The sequence below is a fragment of the Pinus tabuliformis genome, chromosome 6, assembly GCF_031772625.1.
Source record: "Pinus tabuliformis cultivar Carrire ecotype Pingquan chromosome 6, CPIR1, whole genome shotgun sequence".
Classification (NCBI taxonomy): domain Eukaryota; kingdom Viridiplantae; phylum Streptophyta; class Pinopsida; order Pinales; family Pinaceae; genus Pinus; species Pinus tabuliformis.
Window position 1 is genome coordinate 1,843,246,549 of NC_142292.1, and position 17,815 is coordinate 1,843,264,363.

Below are 17,815 nucleotides of genomic sequence, written 5' to 3' on the forward strand. Positions count from 1 at the left end.
CACAAATCTGCTACTATATCTCCTACTATTCTTTCAATATCCTTTCAGAAACATATTCGACATACAACAATGGGATTGTTTTCTTGCAGAAAACAATGAAGTCCTGTGGTCAAGACCCTCAAAGTTTGATATAGTGGATCAAGTTTGTGGGTCTCTGTGTTGCAATCGATGGAATATGCTAAAAAAAATGGTGCCCAGATTGACGCCTTCTCGAGTCGTCACAGTGCTGTTAAGATATAGGGACGAACCACAAGTTGCTTTGGAGTTTTTTCTATGGGTAGGAAAACATCTAGGGTTTCAACACACAGTTGAATCGTATTGTGTTACAATCAATATCGTGAGTAGAAGCATAATGTGGGCTTATGCCCATGATTTTCTCAAGCGTCTTGTGATGGAAAGGGGTAAGGATTCATTGTTGGAAACTGTTCAATATTTGGTGAATCAGTGTTAGAATTCAATGGTTTTGGATATGCTGATTGATTTGTTAAACATGACTAAGATGTTTGATGAGGTTATTGCAGTGTTTAATGTCATATGTGGGTGTGGGTTTGGTCATTCTGATATGAGTTACAATAATCTATTGATAATTCTTGATAACTCTGAAGAAAGTAGGGTTGTTTTCAAATTTTGACATTACGATGGTGCAAGAGAAAAAATTGAGGATCAATAGAGAAATGTATTAGGTTAAATCTAGGAGTTTGAGTTGTAAATATAGGAGGGAAGAAGAAATCAAAGTTTTATTTTGATTTAAACTATAAAATGCCAATGGATGGGCATTATTACAAGGATGGAAGGGAGGAATTGAAACTTGTAGGTACAAAGAAGGAAGAGGGAATTGAAAGAAGGAAGAGGTAATTTAACTGTCACGAGACAAATGGATATTGCTTTGTGGAAGAAACCAATGCATAATATGTGTTATGAATCATGATATTCATGGAGAGACAACATATCCTCCCAAACGTGATCGCAGTTTAGAGCCAAATGCAACGTGGTAGAGTTTGGAGTCATTGGTAACTCTTAATTATCTCTTTATGTGATAAGTTATTTTGCACCCAAGGCCTTATTCTCATTTGGATTGGACTTTGTTTAATTCTTTTCGCAAACTATTGTTTGTGTGGATTTACATTTTGGTAAGTCGATAAAAAAATTGAGAACATGATTATCCATAACTACTTGCAGGAGATTGCTTGGTTTGTGATAAGGTCATAATATGTGAAATAATGTTTGTGAACTTTTATACTTGTTTCATCTTTCAGGGAAGTTCAAAAGATCATAATCCATTTCCAACCATATGAAGCTCATGAACAAGTGACTCATTCCATGTCGCTTGGTTTGTGATAAGGTCATAATATGTGAAATAATGTTTGTGAACTTTTATACTTGTTTCATCTTTCAGGGAAGTTCAAAAGATCATAATCCATTTCCAACCATATGAAGCTCATGAACAAGTGACTCATTCCATGTCACTTGATAAGTTTGATATCTTTAAACCTTTCGAGGAGTGGGACGAAAAAAATATAGTAATTCATTTAAAGCATGTTGACAAGTCATTCCTACCATAAAACCTTTTTCTTAATCCTCGTTTTGAGGGATTCGTTGACCAAGTTATAGAATTGCAGGAGCGGTCCCATGAATTGCCGGATGACTATTTAGTTTGTCTAGTAGGAAACATGATTACAAAAGAAGCATTGTCTACCTACTAGACTATGTTGAACCCATTTGATGGTGTTAGATATGAGACTGGTACCAATTCCACTCCGTGGGAAACATGGACACGTATGTGGACAGCTGAGGAGAATAGACATGGTGATCTTCTTCATAAATATCTTTACTTGTGTGGCCGAGTGGACATGAGGCAGATTGAAAAAACCATACAATATCTTATTGGATTTGGAATGGTACAATGTCTTAACGTTGCAAGAATTTTGTCAAAGTATTTTATTATGTTTACTATTGGTAGCAACAAGATGTGGGATTCCACTCTATTTATTTATTGGGTATATTGCAACTTGGATTCTTTCTACAAGATATTTTAGTTTTTGATTTTCTGACTTGAGAATTTTTTTTACTGTTTAGTGTATGGGCATAGAAAATAGTCCCTATCTTGGATTCTTATACACTTCCTTCCAGGAAAGAGCAACATTCATATCACATGCCAACACTGCAAGATTTGCTAAAGGATATGGTGACCTAAAATTAGCCCAAATATGTGGAACTATTGCTGCAGATGAGAATTCATAATGGTAGAAAGGGATCCATGGTTATTGATTCTTTCTCAATAAGGCTTGAATATGTTGTAAGTAATTCAAGTATTCATAACTAACTATATTCAGAGGATCTAATTGTTAATGCATAAAATTTTCTAATGATTTTAGCAACTTAAGTGAAGGCTTCCTTACACTTGCTCGCTGACAAAGAGCTTATACATTATTGGGCTCATGCATTTTTTCTTGAACTTAAGATTCAAAAGTCTCTTCTTTACATTTATCCAATGGAAAATATTCATTAGTGTATGATCGTATGTAAATTCCACGTTGATAGAATTAACTCAGACGCCTCCATATTAGCATCTAATTGGCCTTTTTATAACACAAAACACAAGAATATGGTAGTAGATTTATTAGCAAAAATCCCTTCTCTATGAGAAATAAAACATATATGGTAGTATACCTATTGGAAAAAATACAATATTATATATATTGGTAAAAATACTGTAACACCCCACCCCACATTTCTCGCTTTTACAATATCACCAAGGTAAACATAAGACAAAAATTACTATACATAACCCAACATCCAATTTCTAGTTATGGAAGTGGGTTCTACCATATTTAAACTTTAATGCAACCTACAGGAACACTTGATCACCCAGATGTTAACAACATCCACTGATCATCTTTTCTTGGATTGGAACTACCTTCTTGACTCACTTCATATCCTAGCTACATGCATGTGTTATGCAACCAACTCACAAAAGGATAGATCAACGACTTAAAATGTATCCTCTTCGAGGGGGAAACCTCCTTTACATTACATAAATGAAAAATTCTTGGATGATACAAATGACATACCTCCTTTGTATATACATGAGTCTAAGGGGTCATAATATAACTAGAGCCTACATAACAATAATAATGTAAGAGCACAACAATAACAATAGTGGGCTTCTATGGGGCACAACAATAACAATATGGGGGCTACATGAGCACAAAAATAAAAATAAGGGGGATACACTAACACTAACAATAAATGGGCTACACTAGTATTATAGGGACCTAACATGCCCCTCTCCTTCAAAAAAGTGTTATCCTTAATGCTTGAGTAGTTTTGGATGCTTATGTATAAAATTATCATCCTCCCATGTGTAATCTTCAACGGGTAAGTTCTTCAACTTAATGAGATACTCTAAAATTGATCGATTCTGTAGCTGTCTTGTTTCCATGACTCCTTTAGGCACAAATATGTTTTTTACTTCTTCTTCAAGGTTTGGCAACATTGTTTGAATTGGAAGTTTGTCACCAATAACCTTCTTTAAGCACAAAACATGAAAAACTGGGTGTACTCGTGAAGGTGCAAGCAACTCCAATTTGTATGCCATAGTACCAATCTTTTCCAACACCTTGTAAGGAACGTAGTACTTAGGTGATAATTTATTATCCTTCTTAGCTTGCTTGAGAGGATGATAATTTATTATCCTTATTAGCTTGCTTGAGAGACATTTGTTTGTATGGTTGTAGCCATAAAAATAACCAGTGACCTAAATCAAAACTTCTTTCATTGCAATGCTAATCTACCTGTTGTTTCATTCGATTCTGCGCCATAGTGAGGTTATCCTTTAAGAGTTGGAGAACTTGCTGTTGATGCTAGATGTGATCTTCCATTGCGAACCTTACAGTTTTCTCTTATAGATGATGTGATGGATGGTGGATGATATTGATAGAGTGCCATAAATGGGGTCATTTTTGATGCAATATGGAAGGAAGTGTTATACCACCATTCATCTAGAGGTAACCACTTGACCCATTGTGTTTGTTTATTAGATACAAAGCAACAAAGATATCCTTCAAAACATTTTTTCACTATCTCAGTTTTCCCATTAGATTGAGGATGATAAGATGAGCTATGAGCTAATTGAGTACCAAGACAAGAAAATAATTCCGTCCAAAAATTTCCAATGAAAATGGGATCTATGTCACTTACTATAATCTTTGGGTTTCCATGAAGCTTTTGAATTGTTTCCATAAATGCAATAGCAACTATACTAGCTTTAAAATGATGAGATAAAGCACAAAGTGTGCATACTTGGTAAGTCTATCAATTACCACCATGATGATACTCTTTCCTTTATAATTGGTTAAACCTATGATCAAATCCATTGAGATCTCCTCCCAACGTTGACTTGGAATGGTTAAAGGTTGTAACAGACTCGAGGTCTGAATTGTCTCAACTTTATTTTGTTGGCAAACCAAACATTCTGCCACAAACTTCCAAATATCAGATTTAAGGCCATCCCAAAAAAAAAAATCCTTTTTGACCCTAGGGTAAGTTTTTAAAAATTCTAAGTGCCTTGTTAAGGGAGAGGTGTGAAATTCCAAAAGAATCTTTTGTTTGAATTGGGAATTCTTACAAATATATAAGCAATCTTTGTACCATAATGAATCATTTTTCCACCTAAATGTATTAGATATATTGGGATCTTGTTGCAACTTTTGAATGAGTGACCACACCTTTTCATCATTCTTCTATTCATCCCTTGCTTTGGTTATCCACTTAGGTTGGATAATAGAAATGGCACAAAGCAATGCTTCCACATCCTCATCCTTTCTTGAGAGTGCATCTTCAATAACATTTTGCTTCCCTTTTTTGTATACAATTTCAAAGTACAAACCCAACATATTTGTCACCCATTTTTTTTGCTCTTCTGAAGATACTGTTTGTTCCAACAAGTATTTAAGACTATCATGAAATGTTTTTACCTTGAAGCTTTTTCCCATTAGGTAAGGTCGCCATTGCTTTAGTGCATGTAGTATTTCCAACATTTCCTTCTCATAAATAGGTTTGTGTGTATACTTTCCATTGATTGTATGAATTTTAAAAGAAAAGGGTCTTCCTTATTGCATTAAAACAACGCCAATTCCATTTCCTAAGGCATCACATTCCACAATTTTTTTTGTGAAGTCTGGCATAGCTAAGACTGGTGTTTGGCACATTGCTTCTTTAAGATGTTCAAAGGCCTTCATTACTTCTGGAGTCCAAGAAAATGCATCTTTCTCCAGCAATGATGTTAGAGGTACCACTATTCTCCCATAATTCTTAACAAAATTGCGATAATTTCCTGTCAACCCAAGAAAAATTCGAAGATTCTTTATGGTTGTGGGGATTTTCCATTCCTTAATGGCTTTAGTTTTGTTAGGGTTTACCTTAACACCCTCATGAGATACAATATGACCCAAATATTCCACCCCCTGTACTCCAAAGAAACAATTGGAGGTTTTTGCATATAATTGTTTCTCCTCCAATAGTTTGAGCACCCTATCAACATGTTGAACATGATCCTTCCAAGACTTGCTATAGATTAGTATATCATCAAAAATTACTAACAAAAATTTTCTAAGGAAGGGTTTGAAAATGGAACTCATCAAACCTTGAAATGTGAAAGGTGAATTAATAAATCCAAAAGGCATGACCAAAAATTCATAATGACCCTCATGAGTTATGAATGTTGTTTTTGGAATGTCTCCAGTCTTCATTCTAATTTGATGATATCCTGAACAAAGATCCAACTTGGTGAAGTAAATTTCTCCATGTAATTCATCCAACAATTCATCAATGACAGGAATGGGAAATTTATCTTTAATAGTGAGCTTGTTTATCTCCTTATAATCTGGACACATACACTATGATCCATCCTTCTTATGCACCAATACTACTGGAGCAAATAAATAACTTTGACTAGGTTGAATTATACCAACCTCCAGTATTTCTACAACCATACATTCAATTTCACTCTTTTGGGCATAAGGATATCTGTAAGGCCTAGTGTTTGAAGGAACACTTCCTAGAATCAAATGAATAACATGATCATGATCAAAAATAGGTGGGAGGCCTTTGGGAGTCTCAAACACCTTGGAATGATTGTCCAATACTTTTGGAGATCTCAATAAATAGATGATTTCGATGTTTGAACCTTTAGTGAGCATAATTGTGCAATTACGCCCCATTGTTATTCCTTCAGAATATGTGTCATGCCATTAGAGTTGATTATCTTTCTTGGTTTCCATACAATACCCCTTAATTCAACTTCCTTTCCTTCTGAAAAAAATTCAAGAAAAGTTCTTGAAAATTGAAAGCTATCGTTCCCAAAAATTGTAACCACTAGACTCCTAGTAAAAAATCAACACCACCCATTGGAATGGAAAGCATTGGACTATTTAATACATATTCCCCCATGGTTAGCTTGATATTATGGCACTTTCTAGAGAAATTTATAGTTCCTCCATTTGCAACCATCACTTAACACTCTAGTGCTGGATATAGGAAGCGATTCAATTCCTTGGCTATTTTACAATGAATAAAATTATGGGCACTAACCAAATCAGTCAACACTATTACCTTTTTTTCTTGATATATCCTTCTATATTGAGAGTTTGAGGATTGGTAATTCCTCCAAATGCATTACAAGATATGGTCGGATTGATTTCTTCTTTTTCTGGGGTTGGTTTCTGGCGTGTATCCTCCTCTTTTGATGTTTCTTGTTCCTTTTCATCCTCCTCTTTAAAATCTATGTAGAATAATTTCTTCTTAGCACACTTATGACCTTTAGTGTATTTGCTATCACAACTGTAACAAAGCCCTTTTACTCTTTTTTCCTCCAATTCTTGTGGTGTCAACCTTGTAGGTTGTGAAAGACTAGGAGAAAAAACACTTCCATCTTTATAGTTGTGAGTGGTAGACTTCCTTGTTGTTATAATTTTGCTTTAAAATTTTATTGCCACCCTGAATGCCTTCTCGAATGAATTAGGTTCCCAAAGGTGAACCTCATGTTGGATGTTATCTTTTGAAGTCCTTATGAAGACATCAATCCTATGTTCCTCTGGAATATTGTTTACTCAAATATTCAACTTTTGGAAGTCTTCAATGTGGTCTGCCATTGAACCCTTTTGTTTAAGACTTATCAATTAGCTAAAGAAGGTGTTGCTCTTTGTATCTTCATAACGTGCTATCATTTCCTTCGTAAAAATTGACCAAGTGAAAAGTAGTTTACGCGAACAAATCCCTATATACCATACAAAATGATTGGGTTCTAAATATAAAGATGAAATACATACCTTTTGTGAGGGTTTCACATCCTGTAGATCAAAATATTGCTCCATCTGTAGTATCCATGTTACTGGATCCTTGCCATCAAACTTCCTCATATCTATATTTGGAATGTGGTGGTTCTTAAACCCCACATTGGAGTCTCTAAAATCATAATTCATATTCCTTTTGTCCTCATCATGATTTTCATGGATTACCTTGTCACCACCGGGAAGCCTTTCTTGCAACAACTTTGTCAACCCTTCCAACTTGACATTCATCACATCCATGTCTACTTTAAAAACATCCATGTTTCCTTTTATACCATCCATGTCCCCTTTTAAGCCATCCATGTTGCCTTTTATACCATCCATGTCCCCTTTTAAGCCATCCATGTCATCTTTGGTTGCTCTTTGTGAGAGCGAAATTTGTTGCACTTGGTCCTGTAACTTTGATATATCATGTTGCAATTCTTCTTCTTCATGTGTCATAGTAGAGCTTTCTGAGGGCTTAATGGGTGTATAATTATTTTGTTTGGGAGGAATTTTAGAACTAAATACTGATATCTATGCTTCAATATGCCCTTTGAATAACTTCAAAACTAATTTTTTAAACAAAAGTTATGCAAATTAAAAAAATACACACATTTTTCTTGCTTTTTAGGAGGTTGATCTTGAAACAGTTGTAACTCTGTAATTTCAAATCTCCAAGTTTTGAAATATGGTCCTCTCTTAGCTCTCTGAATATTCTTTCCAATTCCACAAATCAGACCAATATTGGATTCTTCAATATAGAGTTATGCCAAATCTACCACTATGTCCTGATTATGGACTAGTTCAGTAGAGTGAAGTTGTATGAGTTTCCATGTGTCCTTGTTTCAACTTTCGGCCCTAAAATTGCTACACGAAAAGCTATGGTCCATGTGATTTCATCTACTTTTTACATAATTCAAATCTGATTCCTAAAATGAAAGTTATGATTATTTTTCCTAGGTCACTTGTTTGAGACTGAATCCTGGAGCATGAAAAAATGCCAACTTCTTCAGACCATATCTAAGAAGATATAGCGAACCAAGATATGAAATTACAACACAAAGTTCACCAAGATTTCGGCTCCACGTGGTCGCAATTTCAGCTTCTAAAGCTTCGTAGAAAAAAAGTTATAGTGAAAATTTCATGATGACTTATTTGAAGCAGCGAAACCCTAGAATCCAAAGCTCTAATACCAAAAGTTATGCAACCAACTCACAAAAAGATAGACAAACGACTTAAAAAGTATCCTCTTCAAGGGGGAAACTTCCTTTACATTACATAAATGAACAATTCTTGGAGGATAAATGAAAAGACCTCGTTTGTGTATATAGGAGTCTAAGGGGTCATAATACAATCAGAGCCTACATAGCAATAATAATGTAAGGGCACAACAATAACAATAGTGGGCCGCTATTAATATCATGTGTTGGTAATTGATTTTTTTCGAGCGATCGCTCTGCTAGGGTTTCTAAGACTGTGTCGGCGGCCTCGGCCCTCTGGGCGTCTGAGCAGGCTCCTCCCGTGTCCCGTTTTGCTTTGCTGCGCTGCGCCTCCGGCTGGGCGATTAATTGCGCTGTGTTCTGGCTCTAGGCTTGGATTCTCGGATTTGCAGGGGCGCTGGGGGAATGAGCTGAGTTCCCTTGTTGCGCTCCTTTGCTGCAGTCATGGGTGATCCTGGGGGTGGGGAATCCTCTCCCACCCCTCCGCTTTCCTCTGAAGAAGCCTTCCGACGATTATTAACGCAAAAAGGAAAGAAACGTCCTGCCCCAGATATCCCAAAATTCATTAAAAAACTTGAGGAAGTGCCTGAGATAGCCCTGCAAGAAGATCAGCCGATCAAAATTGCTCTTGCCCTTGCTGATAGAGGACTGGTCGGGCAATTTATGGGGCGCTGGCCCTCTACAAAAACCACGAACGATTGGATTCAACGCAACTGGAGGCCTCAGCTGAAGAACAGTGTGATCTGTTATGCGGTAGGTAGAGGTTTCTTCATTTTCGAGTTCACCACCAAAGAAGACCGAGATCTGGTTTTCAGGAATGGACCGTATTTCATGGGAAATCAGGGTCTGTATCTCAATAAATGGACCCCGGACTTCGATCCCTCAGTAGATGTTCCGAAGGAAGTTCCAGTCTGGGTTAGGCTCCCCAACCTTCCGATCCACTGCTGGAGCTATCAGTCATTGCAAAGGATTGGGAACGGTCTGGGCAGATTCATTGACAAAGCAGACAATAAAGGCCAATACACTTGTGCAAGAATCTGCGTGGAAGTTGACTTAGAGGCCGGTCTCCTCGAAGCGATTAAAATCACAGTGGGAGAATGGCATCACTATCAAAAGCTGGACTACGAACAACTACAGTTCAAATCCAGAACGTGTCATGAACACGGACACTTCCAACGGAATTGCCCCAAATCCCAGGCCGGGACTAAGGAGGACGAGGAAGGATGGAAAGAAATCAAAAGAGGCAAGGCTATCCCAAGACCATCAGAGAAGAAAAATTCTGGTTCAGGGGAGAAGCCGCAGTCCAATCAGAAGACCAATGAAGATCCAAAAGTTGGAACCTCCTCCGGAGGGAACGCAGAAACCATCGAGACTCAAGAAGCACCTGAAAACTCAATGAAGGAAGCAAAAGAAACGGGTACTAAAATAATCACCCCCCCAACCTCAGGAGGCAATGAAGGAAATAAATATAATGAAGAACACATAAGCCTGGCCTCCGAATCGGATGAAGACTCAGAAGGAAGAACCTATGAATCAGACAGCTCACAAGTCACCCCTATCAAGTCAGCCAGGGGTCGAAAATCCAAGAAGAAACTGAGAGAGGAGACAACCTATCGGGATGTTCTCCAAGGATCCCAAAAAACTCTCAAGGGAATGATGAATACAAGGTCTGGGCGCAAGCAGGGCTCGGCTCCAAAAGGAGCCACATTCCCCCAAGCCAATAAATAATGAAGTACGTCTCCTGGAATTGCAGAGGATTAGGCAGCAAGCTAAAAGAAGATGTCCTCAAAGATATAGTCAGAATGTACTCGCCTAAAATCCTCCTAATCCAGGAGACAAAGTTGGAGGAAAATCTCCTCCTTAATGCTAGCAAATCCTTCTGGCGTAAAGGTATTGGATGTGATGTCAGTGCAAGAGGCGCCTCCGGTGGAATCGCTACCTTCTGGGACAGCTCTATCTATGACCTGATTCAAAAAGATAGCTCCCCCCATTGGATTCTCACGAAGCTCCTCCATAGACTCCGGCCATCAAGTAAGTTTGTTCAATATTTATGCTCCTGTTCTTCCTTCTGAGAAAAAATTCTGCTGGGACTCGATTTTGTCCTATCTCTCGCTGAACAATCCTGAAAACATTATTATAGCTGGTGATATGAATGTCACTCTTGCTGCAATTGAGAAAAGGGGAGGATCCCCGGTCAGGGACCCAGCAAGAGAATGGGTTGAAGATCTCATGTTGGGATGGGAGCTGGAGGATATCAAGCCCTCATCTGGGAAGTTCACCTGGTCCAACAAAAGGGTGGGCCCAAATCATATCGCAGCTTGGTTAGACCGATTTCTGGTTCAATCCTCTTTCCTGACTTGTGGTCTTATGGCTTCGTCCAAAATTCTGCCAAACAACACCTCGGATCACAATCCCATTATTCTTGAGCTCTCCACGGATGAAAATCTTGGCCCCATTCCCTTCAGGTTCAGTTCATTATGGCTTCAGCATGAGGGGTTCCAAGAGATGGTTTCAGAAGCCTGGAACGGACTGGTTCAAGGTTCCCCCTTCTATGTGTGGGAAGAAAAGCTGAGGGGGCTCAAAAGAAGACTCAAGGAGTGGGCAAGAACGCTGAAATCTCCCTCCTCCAAAAGGAAGACGACCCTAGACAATCTTGCTGCCCACCAATTATCTTTGGAAAATTCTGTTGTCACCCAAGACCTTCTTTAGAGAGAAATTGACCTGCAAAAAGAATTTCACAAAGCAAGCAGGGAAGAAGAAGAACTCTGGAGGCAGAAATCCAGAGCTCTCTGGTTACAAGCTGGGGACAAAAATACCAGCTTCTTCCACAAGCAAGCTGAAGCCCGCAAGCAATTCAAATCTGTTAAAGAAATTCATCACCAAAATGTAGTGGTTAAGGACTTCGAAGAAATCAAGCGGGCAGCTCACACTCACTTCAAAGATCTTTACTCCACCCCTGATGAACCACCATTGGATCCCCAGGTCTACCCGATGAATTTGATCCCTCAATGTGTCCATGATCCTATCAACGCTATGCTGACGGCTCCGATCAGCATGAATGAGCTTAGAAATGCATTGGACAGTATGGAACTGGACAAAGCTCCGGGTCCGGATGGGTTCCCAGTTAGATTCTATCTTTCCTGTTGGGCCATAATCAAAACTGACCTTCTGAGAATGGTTAAGAAATCTCAAACTTGTGCAAAGATCGGAGGCGGCATCAATTCAGCGTTTCTGGCCTTGATTCCAAAAGAGAAAGGAGCAGCTAATTTCAGCAGATTCAGGCCAATCTCGTTGTGTAACTCCAGTTACAAGCTAATAACCAAAATTATAGCCAATCGCCTCAAGAAAATCTTACCTGCCATTATTCCTGAAAATCAAGGTGGATTCATCAAAGGGAGAAAGATTCTTGACAATATAGTGCTGGTGCAAGAAGCTGTTCATTCAAGCTATCATCGAAAGGAGAAAGGTATGGTGATTAAGCTTGACTTGGCAAATGCGTTTGACAGGGTAAAGCATGAATTCCTGTTTATGGTTATGAAGAAAATGGGCTTTTCTTCAGCCATCATTAACTGGATAAAAGCCTGCATTGCCTCTCCTTGGATTGCGCCTTTAGTAAATGGGCGTCCTTTAGATTTCTTCCAAGCCTCTAGGGGCCTCAGACAAGGTTGCCCATTGTCCCCGCTTCTTTACGCGATTCAAGCCTCAGTTCTTAGCTTTCAACTGGACCATAATCTTCAGACTCAAATCCTTCCTGGACTCCGCATGGTTCACCAGGTCAAAGACATAAATCATGCCCAATTTGCTGATGATACGCTATTGTTGGGTGGGGCAAGCATAAACTCTACTAAATCCTTCAAGAAGGAGCTGGACAGCTACAGAGAAGTCTCGGGCAGCAAGATCAACTTTACAAAAAGCACAGTCTATAGCTGGAACTGCTCGGTCAAGGAATTATCAAATATTGCAAGGATTCTCCATATGGAAGGGTCCTGGGCCTGGGACTCCTTCAAATACCTGGGGATCCCAATCTTCAGGACCATTCCCAAAGTTGCCCATTGGATGCCCTTGCTGGACAAGATTAAAAACAAAATTCATGCCTGGGGAGCTTCATGGCTGAATAATGCGGGGAAGATCATTTTGATGAAAGCGGTCCTCTCAAGTCTTCCGTTATATCAGCACTCCATCCTCCTGGCCCCTAAAACCTTCATCAACAAAATGGAAGTTCTTCTAAGGCGATTCCTGTGGGAAGGGGGAAAAAACAACGAAAGAAGGCTGCACCTTGTTAAATGGGATACTATTAAAAATCCATTTATGGAAGGAGGATTACAAATCCGCGATCTGGCTGCTCAAAATCTGGCTTTGGGAACCAAGTTGCTCTGGGACATTGTCTCTGGAAAACTTAGTTGGAGCAAGAAGGTCCCGTGGAGAAAATATTTCCATGGGAAGCACCTCAGATGCCTGGACCATCCTCCTCGTTCCTCCAAAGGTTCCCCTGTTCTTAAACTCTGCATCAAAGCTTTGGAACATTTTAGTCATAAGCTGTATTGGATTCCAGGTAATGGGAAAAAAATAAGAATTTGGGATGATCCTATTCTAGGTGACCAACCGATGAATCAGGTGGAAGAAATCACCAATATCAGAGACTGGCTCCAAGATCGCAATCTGAACACTCTCTGGGATATCTCCTCCTGGTCGGAGGATGGTCTCTGGGAAAGCTGGCATCTGGGGGAGGTCCCTCAGTGGCTGGAGGGTGAAGCCTCTGTTCTTTTGGATAATCTACAAGGGAAAGCTCCAGTAAAAGCTTCAGTAAAAGACAAACGCGGGTGGGGATCTGTCACAGGTTCGTATTCTGCTTCCGAAGGATACAAAAGTATTATGGCCATCCCGAATGTTCCCCCAAATCCAGCTCAATGGCAATTTATTTGGGATTTCCCCTCTCTTCCCAAAATTGATTTCTTCTGCTGGACATTAGCCCACAATAGTATTCTCACTCGAGATAATCTCCGCAGGCGCGGAATGGAAGGACCATCTTGGTGCAATCTTTGCAAGTCAGAGGAAGAAACAGCTGATCACTTGTTCTTAACCTGCCCTTTTGCATCAGAAGTCTGGAAGGGGGTCCTTATGCTAAATTCTGATAATTTCGAGCTCCCCAGGAACATCCAAAACCTTTTCCAAGCCTGGAGCAAATTATCTCCGTTTGGTCTTTCCAAAAATATCCACCTCAAAAATTGCTGGCTGTGGATCCCCAAGTTCGTATGCTGGAAGCTGTGGCTGGAAAGGAATAACAGACTATTCAGAAACGAAAGCTGCAATCCGATCAAAGTCATCACCAAAGTTAAAGCTCTTTTAGGAGAAACTCTGGATGCCAACTCTGCCAAAAAAACCGGGAAAGCTCTGAACAGAGAAGAGGAACTCTGGTTGAATGGTTTGGTCCCAAACCATAAAGATTGTGCTACCATCGCTACCAGCGTCCTCTCCAATTGGGAAATTAGGCTGGAGGAGCAAGAGTTCATTAAATGGAGGTCGGCTCTGAATGAACACTGCCTGTTTTTTGATGGGGCCTCCAAAGGCAACCCTGGATTCGCAGGAGGCGGCGGAGTTCTATTGAGTTCGGATGGCTCTGAGGCGTTAAGGTTTGCTTGGGGTTTAGGCAAGGAATCCAACAACAGAGCGGAGGCTCTGGCTTTGTGGCAGGGGCTCTCTCAAGCGATCAAAGGCAACTTTCTTTCCATTTCAGTCTTCGGGGACTCCAGGATTATTATCCAGGCTCTGCAATCCAAAAAGAACCCTTCTCAGCTCCACTTATCAACCATCCTCAGGAGAATTAGACTTATATTGCCCAAATTCCACAAGATCTCTTTCTATCACATCCCCAGGAAATTAAACTCCCAAGCAGATATGGAAGCCAACCAAGGCGTTCTGCGAAGCAAAAGTTCGCTGTCAGTTAACCAGGTCGATTTCTTCTGCAATATCCCCTAAGAAGTGTGTTCCCTGGACCTTTTGCTGCTGACTTATCGCCCTGAGTTTATTCTCTGCTGTAAGTGCAACCAAAGGATTAAAAAGAAGATCGCATATCGTGGTGTTCTGGGAAATCTAATGATATCCGTTAGCTGCTCTGGAGGGATCTATTGCCTCTGGCCACTTTCAGCTCCCAGCGTACTGCTATAGGTCTGTAGATACAGCGCTGATGTTTTCCGATGCCTTCTATTGATCATTAGTTTCCAGCAGTGGGATTTTTTCTATCTCCGGTTATCAGTATTTTGTAATAGCAGGAAAATCAGGCCCTCTGCTAGTTACCAGAAAAGCTCTGTATTCGCTCTATGCCTTAGCGTTGGCGCTTTTTAATAAATTTAACCGTTTATGTCTAAAAAAACAATAGTGGGCCTCTATGGGGCACAACAATAACAATATGGGGGCTACATGGGTACAACAATAACAATAAGGGGGCTACACTAACAATAACAATAAAGGGGATACACTAGTATTATAGGGACCTAACAACATGAGACAAAAGTCTCCAGTTTCATGCACAAGACACTTTCCATGCAGCTACAACTGAAATTTCTCAGTTTTGTGCTTGCGACTACGAATCTTGAGTGCCACAATTTCAGGGCTAGCCTACAGACCACTACCTAGAACTGCCCAAAATGTTTTAGAATCAAGTCTAAGACAATCACAAGTCTACATAATCTATACTTAGGCTCAGATCTTGCCCAAACATGATAAAAACATGATAAACATTTAGACATACATATGGTAAACATGGTAGCTATGGATCATGAATGCATATATGTTCATTGTCTCATTAATTTCATTAGAGAATCATATAGAAGGCTCACTTCCCTCTTAAGCCAGTTGTAACAACACTTGTTAGCTCTTACATTCATATAACCATTCAATAAATTATCGAGTTATGAACAAGATCCATAACAAGAGCACATTATTTAACCATGCCTATAACCGACATTTAACTAGAGTGAAGCCATGACAACTAGTCATAAAATCAACACAATAACCAATACATGTGCTCATTGATCTCAATAAGAAATAACACATAATAACATATGCATAAAGCCAACCAAGTCAGGGACTTCCACATACCACCCAACCATAGATTGGGCTAAACCAAATCTCTCTTTCAACCAATCACCCCCATGCCATATTCAAAGCATAAATGTGGTGGGATAAACCAAAAAAAAACCAACCAGGGCTTCCAGAGGCTAAACCACCTCAATCCTCAACCACAATGATTTTAGCTAAACCGGTCTAGAAATCACCAAAACCAAACAAGCTTGGATGCCTCAAACTTTCTTAACCATACCCAAAGGAATTTTCCTGTCTCCACCCATATTTCAAGAGTTCCAGGAGAAAAACCATCTCAACCCTCAACCCTTGGAAATTTTCCTGAGAACACCTCAAACAGGACCCAAACCTACCGAAAATCCAAAGCTTAACCAAAATAGGGAATCCACCACATCATGTTTATCTAGGAAATGGCAAGGCAAGGCTGACCAATCTAGGCAAATCCCATGCCAATGACAACAAAGTAACCAAATAACCAAATGCATGTACCATGCATTCAAATCTCAACAAGGAAATCACACATGCAACCTATTATCTGCAATGTCCTCCTACTGTAGCTTCTTTTCCAACCTTCTTCTTTGCTGCCCAAAAATTACTTTGCTTGCTTGTGTCCAAGTGCTTGTTCTCTCTCTCTTGCTCTCCTCTTCTCTAAGTGAATGCTAGAATGTCCAAGAGTGTGTGTGAATGTTCTCATTTCATTTTCTTTTATTTTCCTTCATTTTACCTTGCATTCATATTCTTGTCCCTTCATCTTCATTTTCTCCTATTTTCAATTATTTCTTATATTAAATTTCCATCTATTTCCTTTTGCATTTTCCAATGCCAATGTCAATTTTCATAGCCAATAATAAACCATAATTGGTTCCCAATGTAATATTTCCCCTCCATTCAACTTGGAATACATGTCGCATGACCTTGGTCTTATTTTATTTACACAGAAACATAACCCATGGATGTTACGAAACCCTCCCCCTTGGGAAAACAACGTCCTTAGTATTATATGAAACTTATGACCAACAAAACATATTGATTATTGGATTTTCATAAAATAACTCATTGCAATATTTACAATGAAAAACTGTTGAAAACATGACAAACATACTGCTTATTGGAGCCATTATCACTCAAAATTTTGTACTTGGATGTAAAAGAAAAAACCCCTAAGGTAACTCTTTCAAACCAACTTTAGGGCTAATGTCTATCCCCTTCAATCCAGCGAGGGTTCTCTCTTTAACAACTCAACCACCTAGTGTCACCTCAGTAGTTGGCTATGTCTATAATATAGTGGCTATATCACGGGTTCAGTAGGGTTTTTGGAAATGATGGTAAGGTAGAGAAAGTGTATCCTTGGGCATGGAGTCAGAAATTTCAAATCAGTCAGTGGTCACTAGGATATTTGATGTAGTGACAGAGGCTAAGAGAAATATAGTTGATATATCCTTAGAAAACCTTACTATTTGAGAGTGGTAGGAGAAAATAACAAAAAATTGTTTAAAACAAAGCATCTGATAGAAGAATTATGTTTAATTTAGAAAATAAAAGTGATACTTGAATGGTAAAGACAGAGCATGAAAATGAAGTATGAATTCCACCTTTAATACCTTCATTCAAGCATAAATAAGAGAAACATTTAATGAAAATAACAAAGGTAAACACATTCACCAAGAAACAGACCAGGACATATCAACACATGAATTCTCAGTTTGAAACACTATGTTCTTTTGATCACTAGTCACCTATGATTAACCAACATAAGAAAATAACATACACAAATTTCAACTCTTTCTCAAATTTAGAACCTCATATTATTAAAAATGATAATTTAAATAACAAACTACATCTTCAAACTGTAACTAGTTTCTAGGAAATAAAATCAATAAAAATCTAAAATAAAGCCAAATCTTAGAAAAAGGGTGTCCAATTGTTAAGTTTGTTGGTCTATGTCTAAGAATGCTCAATCTGATTGCCACTTGTTGAGTTGTGCTTAGAGATCTACGCCATCTGTCTTCTTGTTATCCTCTAATTGCTGATTTTATGACTTAGAATCTGTCTCTTCATCTTTTATCCACTAATCTTATGTTTTCAAAACTGGGATGTGCTTCTATTTGCTAATTCCATGCCTAGAAAATTGGGATTTGATTGCCACATATGAAGTTGTCTATTGATTTTCATCTTTTAGGTGCT